This window comes from Dama dama, chromosome 12 (assembly GCF_033118175.1).
Source record: "Dama dama isolate Ldn47 chromosome 12, ASM3311817v1, whole genome shotgun sequence".
Taxonomy (NCBI): Eukaryota; Metazoa; Chordata; class Mammalia; order Artiodactyla; family Cervidae; genus Dama; species Dama dama.
In genome coordinates this window covers 89387127-89393931 of record NC_083692.1, presented here as the reverse complement: position 1 = coordinate 89393931, position 6805 = coordinate 89387127, and positions in this window count along the sequence as shown.

Sequence of the window (6805 nt, the reverse complement as noted above, 5' to 3'; positions counted from 1 at the left end):
AGGACTGATGCTGAAGCTGAAACTCCAATACTTTGGCCACCTGATGTGAAGAACAGACTCCTTTGAAAAGACACTGATGCTGGGAAAGACTGAAGTTGGGAGAAGGGGACAACAGAGGATGAGATGGTTGGATGGCATCACCGATGCGATGGACATGAGTTTGAGTAAACTCCAGGAGTTGGTGATGGACAGTGAGGCCTGGCGTGTTGCAGTCCATGGCGTCACAAAGAGTCAGACACAACTGAGCAACTGAACTGAACTGAATATATTTATAATCACTTATGTAACATTTTGCAAAGTTCATGACTCTCCTTTTCATTAAAATATTTGGAGGTTTGAAAACGTTGAATAACATATAAAGCTCCTTGTTTGAAGCTTTTTAGTGATCTTGCAGTAAGATCCTGCTGAAAAAACCTCTCCCTAATCTGTTTCAGGGAAAACTTGTACCTGATTAAAGGCCTTTGCCTTTACTCTGGCAAATATTTTTGGGGATTAAGGGCAGGAAAGAATCTGAGTAAACTGCATCCTAAGTCATGACCTCTGCCTTCCTGCTTAGGAGTCTTGGATCCCAGTCTAGAATTGGGACAAATCCCAGATACATTTCCCAAGAACACAGTAACATATCCACCCCCCTAAACCCCCACCAAATCACCTTTTCAGAATTTCAAATCAGTAACAGAAAGTGGGCTTTCCAAGTGGCACAGTGGTTAAAAAAATCTGCCTGCCAATGCAGAAGATGCAAGAGACAATTCCTGGGATGGGAAGATCCCCTGGAGAAGGAAATGGCAACCCACTCCAATATTCTTGCCTGGAAAATTCCATGGACAGAGGAGCCTGGTGGGCTACATACAGTCCATGGGGTCACAAAGAGTCAGACTCAACCGAGTATACAACAGAAAGTGGTCTTCTGTTTTTCACACCACATAGGTTATGAATGTTTTTGTGGAAGATTTTTAACCTTGGGTGTTTTTCTTAAAAATTTAGAGAAGTTTAATGAATAGAATAACTGGCAAATCACTGGTTGTATGTAAAACCCATTATAGGTACTCATTACATTTTTTATCTGTCTCCTGCAATGGGTTGGGAGTTTTAATTTAGTTAAAATTGAACACTGATTTAACCAGTGCATTAACTATTATGACCTGGTTCATAATAAGCACTAAATGTGTACTGAATGAATTAATTAGTGAATAAATAAATCTATCTGCTTGTATTCCTAAAGCTGTATGGCTTATATCCCACACTCCCAGACCTCACTTGAGTATCCGCACTAAAGAGACTGAATTATGGATTTGTTCCAATGTGTTAAAAATTGTTATTCTGGTAATAAGGATATTCTGGTTACTTTGGTGGTAATAACTTTTAACTTGACTGTTGTTAGTGGAAAACCATTTTATTATGTAGATACATTTTGATATATTTCTACTTTTGTTAAAAGATCAAACCCCAAATCATGAATCTTTTGTTTCCCTTAGAAAAGGAACTCATGGTCACATTTGGACCTTCAGTTGTTCCATAACACATGGCAAGCACATTGTCCTTCCCTAATCTGTGAACAAGGAACAGTTAATATCTGTGGATTCCAGTTGCCCTGTAATTGCACAACTGTAGGGAGCAAACTCTGGACCCAGGGCGAGCCAAGGGGCAAGCAGGCCTGGTGGGTGTGGCTGGGAGGCTTTGCAGCTGTCGTGGCTGGGGTCCGCCAGATGGTTCCCACGCACCAGTCCCTGTGTGAGAATCTCGCTTACAAACTGCAGCGCTCACGAAATACTGTGAACACCAAGCAAAGTAAACAGGTGGCCAGCTGCTTCTCAAAACTGCCCAAACCCAAGCTCTTTTCCTCAAATTGATTTTTTGACAGGATGATATTTGTTTTAAAGCACACGTGCAAAATAATCCTAGCTATATCTCTTATGCATGTATACATACCACAGTGGTAGTTACCTCTGAGGGAAAACTGGGAATAGAAGGGGTGGTGAAGGAGAACTTGGCTTTAGACTTAGTATCTGAATTCACACAACAGTCCATATGTTATTGTGATTAAAAAAAATATTAAAAGCAACTATATTCATGCTTTAAATGCTGCTCTAAATCCTTCAATAGCTCCTCATTGCCTTCAAGTCAAAGTACAAACTGCATGAGCTACAGCAGGGTCTGACTTTCTCAAGGGGTCTCACACCTGCCCCACTCCACTTTACCCACCAGACTGAATTTCCCTTATTTTGCCCCTGGGAAGCATATGTGAAAAAGTAAAAGAGGAGCAAAACAATACCAATTCTTGGAATACCATCCTTTTAAGTTTTTCAGGGTACAACTGACTGCAGCGTTATATATCAAATTATGCTAAGAACCAAGTTTGAAAGAGAATACTGTTTCCTTATTGCCAGACCCAGTCTGTGACTTACCTATTTTATACTGGATTACAGACAGGGGTTAGACGCAGAGTGGGGGAGTTAAGAAACCTGAGTTCTATCTTTGGGCAAGACACTTCCTCTCTCTAGGTGTAGTTTTCTTCTCTGGAAAACGAGTCCAAAGTTAGACGAAATGATCTCTAAGTTCTTTCCAATTCTAAGATATTAGATTCCACGTAATTATGAGAGCCATATTACAGAATATTCACAATAGCCTTTCCTCAAAGCTGCCCTTCTCCAATAACCACCCCCCAACCATCACTTCCCTTCAATCAAACTTCTAAAAAAGTAGGCTGCACACAAAACTGCTCTTTATGGAAACAGTATTTTGACTTCTTGGACAAGTTAGTGTTTGGTTATTACTATGCCAAAGCCTTTGACTGTGTGGATCACAATAAACTGGAAAATTGTTAAAGAGATGGGAATACAAGACCACCTTACCTGCCTCCTGAGAAATCTGTAGGCAGGTCAAGAAGCAACAGTTAGAACTGGACATGGGACAACAGACTGGTTCCAAATAGGGAATGGAGAAGGTCAAGGCTATATATTGTCACCCTGCTTATTTAACTTATATGCAGAGTACATCATGTGAAATGCCGGGCTGGATGAAGCACAAGCTGGAATCAAGACTGCCAGGAGAAATATCAATAACTTCAGATACGCAGATGACACCACCCTTATGGCAGAAAGTGAAGAACTAAAGTGCCTCTTGATGAAAGTGCAAGAGGAGAGTGAAAAAGTTGGCTTAAGACTCAACAGTCAGAAAATTAAGATCATGGCATCCAGTCCCATCACTTCATGGCAAATAGATGGGGAAACAATAGAAACAGTGAGACCTTATTTTGGGGGGCTCCAAAATCACTACAGATGGTGACTGCAGCCATGAAATCCAAAGACGCTTTCTCCTTGGAAGAAAGGCTATGACCAACCTAGACAGCATATCAGAAAGCAGAGATATCATTTTGCTGACAAAGGTCCATCTAGTCAAAGCTATGGTTTCTCCAATGGTCATGTATGGATGTGAGAGTTGGACCATAAAGAAAGCTGAGTGCCAAAGAATTGATGCTTTTGAATTGTGGTGTTGGAGAAGACTCTTGAGAGTCCCTTGGACTGCAAGGAGATCCAACCAGTCCATCCTGAAGGAAATCAGTCCTAAATATTCACTGGAAGGACTGAGGCTGAAGCTGAAACTCCAATACTTTGGCCACCTGATGTGAAGAACAGACTCATTTGAAAAGACCCTGATGCTGGGAAAGACTGAAGGCAGGAGGAGAAGGGGATGACAGAGGATGAGATGGTTGGATGGCATCACTGATGCAATGGACATGAGTTTGAGCAGGCTCTGGGAGTTGGTGATGAACAGGGAAGCCTGGCATGCTGCAGTCCATGGGGTCGCAAAGAGTCAAACACAACTGAGTGACTGAACTGAACTGAAGCAAAGGTACCACATATCTTGTATCATCTGTCAACCTAGCATCTCATTAGTGTTTCTTCCATAAATAACAATGTGATAACCTACCTTTCAGAAGGAGAGCTACAGTTAAAAATCCTGGGAAACAAGAACTGCACTATTATAATACAAAATAAAGCAGCTTCTATCTGTAGGGTTCTAGAAAATGTCATGAATTCTTAGAGGTGATAAAGACAGTGATTAAATAGTAACTAAAATGCAAAAATCTTTTTGAAATGTCTAGCCTAGTGCCTGCATATGATGGCCAGTCAACTTAACATGTGCTCCTACTTCTTCATTTCTGAGCACCAAAGCCTAGTACATTAATTCCTTGATCACAGATAAAAAACATTTGCAATAGAGGCAGGGAACCAAAGTGGTTAGTCCCACAGTCTGGTGTCAGACTACTTAAGTATGAATTCTAGCTCTACCACTTATTAGCTATCTAATAGTCTGGAAAAAGGAGGATCAATAACACTACCTACCTCATAGGTTCATTGTAAAGATAAAATGAGAAAGTTGAGGTTGAGTCCTTAGAAAGAAGACTAACAATCAATGTGTTGGCTAATAATAATGGTATTATGAACCTGCTGTGTTCCAACCACTGTGCTAGGTGCATTATATAGACTATTTTTATTCCTCATGCAAATCCTTGCAAAGTAGGTACATTTTTCATTGCATAGATAAGGGAATAGATTCAGAGAGGATGAGTAATCATTCTAGGCTTAAAGTGAGTGCCAGGACTCATGCCACCTTGGTTGAATCTCAAAATCGTATCTCTTTACCTTGAAATTGCTTGATAAAGAAAAATTGTGAAAATACGTTGTATCGCCTTTAAAACAGAGTTTAAAAGCAATAAGCATTCTTTCAGCAGCCTTTCTCAAGAGCTCAGTTTTGTGCTCAGAACCATTTCTTTTGTCCCTCAAATCAAACCAAGAATAAAATCTTTTTTTAATAAAAGCTACTGTAGGCTTCAGTTTCTAATATTGTCACTAGCTAGCTGTTGCTGGATCACCATTTCATCATTTCCAAACTGAATTTTGAGTACTAAAACATAGAGCCTTTCCCACTCTAAAATTCTTTTCCTTCTGTTAGTCTAAAAGCATCTCAGCAAGCTGTTGCTGCCATCCAGAGGAGAAAATATTGTTGCAGGCCCAAAGAAGGCATCCTAGCAGTTAGACTAGTAACAAAAATAGTTACCTTTTATTCCCTACTATGCGCCATGAGCTTCCCTGGGCATATTCTATATGTATTTGTATTCTGCAAAGTAGGTATTACCCATGTTTTTAAACTGAGAAATCAGAATTAAATTTGTTTTCATTTTGTGGACCACTGAGAAGTATGTGGTCCAACCAGGGATTGAACCCATGTCCCCTGCAATGGAAGCATGGAGTCCTAACCATTGGACCGCCAGGACATTCCCAGAATTTAAACTTTTCAACATTTGTCCTGGGCCACCCAACTACCAACAAGTAACTGGATTCTGTTGAGTCTGATGTGTTTTCAGCAACGACAAGAATCAAAGAAGCATCTTGCACGAGGAGGCAATGTGTTTGCAAATTCATCCTTTCAGCCAGAATGCAGAATAGGCTGTGTTCCACCCCTTCTGGGAGGACCCCAGACCCAAGGCCCTGCCTGTGGCTCCATGTGTCCCTCTTAAGCTAGTTACAGCTGCGACTGCTCTAGCATACAAATTGTTAAGTTGTGATAAAATGCAGAGTCCCATATCCAGAGATTCTGGTTCAAGCTCTGGAGTAAGGCCCAGGGATCTCCATTTTAAACAAGTACTCCAAGTGATTCTGGTTCAGATGAGAAACGGCTCGATCATGCTGGGCTGCAGTCTCCATCGGAGGCTGAAAGAGTGGGTCCCCTCCTTTCCTGAAGGCTATCTGGGATGTGCACCGTTTAATTTTTCAAATTGGCTCTCAGCATAGAGCTGGCATTCTAAACCTGGGGTTTGTCCTCCAGTCCCAGGATGGGCTTGAGGCTCCCTGGATGGGAAACTGCCCTCAGCGAGATGGGCCCTGGACTCATGCCTCAAGATTTCATGTGTAAAAGGTATTCCATATTGTCCTGAATCTCTGGGAGATAGTGAAGGACAGGGGAGCCTGGCGTGCTGCAGTCTACGGAGTTGCAAAGAGTCGGCTGAACAACAGAATTGTCCTAAGTATGGCAACCCTGTCAATCACAATGACCAGTTTCCCTGTCCACCTCATGTGGCCTCACCCACAGCCCCCTACTTGGCGTTAGGCTGTATTGCTTATGCCAGTGAACTCACCGGACTGGGGTGGGCCTTGCCTCACAGGCTAGAGGTGGTCTGGCACAAAAGATATCCACAAGGGCAATGGTAATGGGCAAAACAAGCAGACAGGCTTCACCCAGAATGCAGAGCAGACCTGAGACCACCTACCACCATGTAGTAAGAGATTAGAACTTAGAAGAAGAAATCTGTGCCCTCAGTAAGGCTCCCCACTCCCCATGGCAGTGTCTGAGTGGGTACCTCTTGAGATCTGCTGCAAAAACCACCATTAATGTTGCCCATAAGCCCCCAAAGGACAGTGATTCTCCTTCTCACTGAATTTCATAACATGAACTTAGCAGAGTGGGGAGTAAGTTCTCAATACATGTTAACTGAAAACAACAAAAAGGCTCTCTCACAGTCATTGATTCTCAAACTATTTTGAGAGTATGGGATTAACAGATACTAAGTGAAAGTTGTTTAGTCATGTCTGACTCTTTGCGACACCATGGGCTATACAGTCCATGGAATTCTCCAGGCCAGAATACTGGAGTGGGTAGCTTTTCCCTTCTCCAGAGGATCTTCCCAACCCAGGGATCAAACCCAGGTCTCCCGCATTGCAGGAGGATTCTATACCAGCTGAGCCACAAGGGACGCCCAAGAGTGAAGCCAAAACTCTCCATAAAACATCCAACTGATAACCCA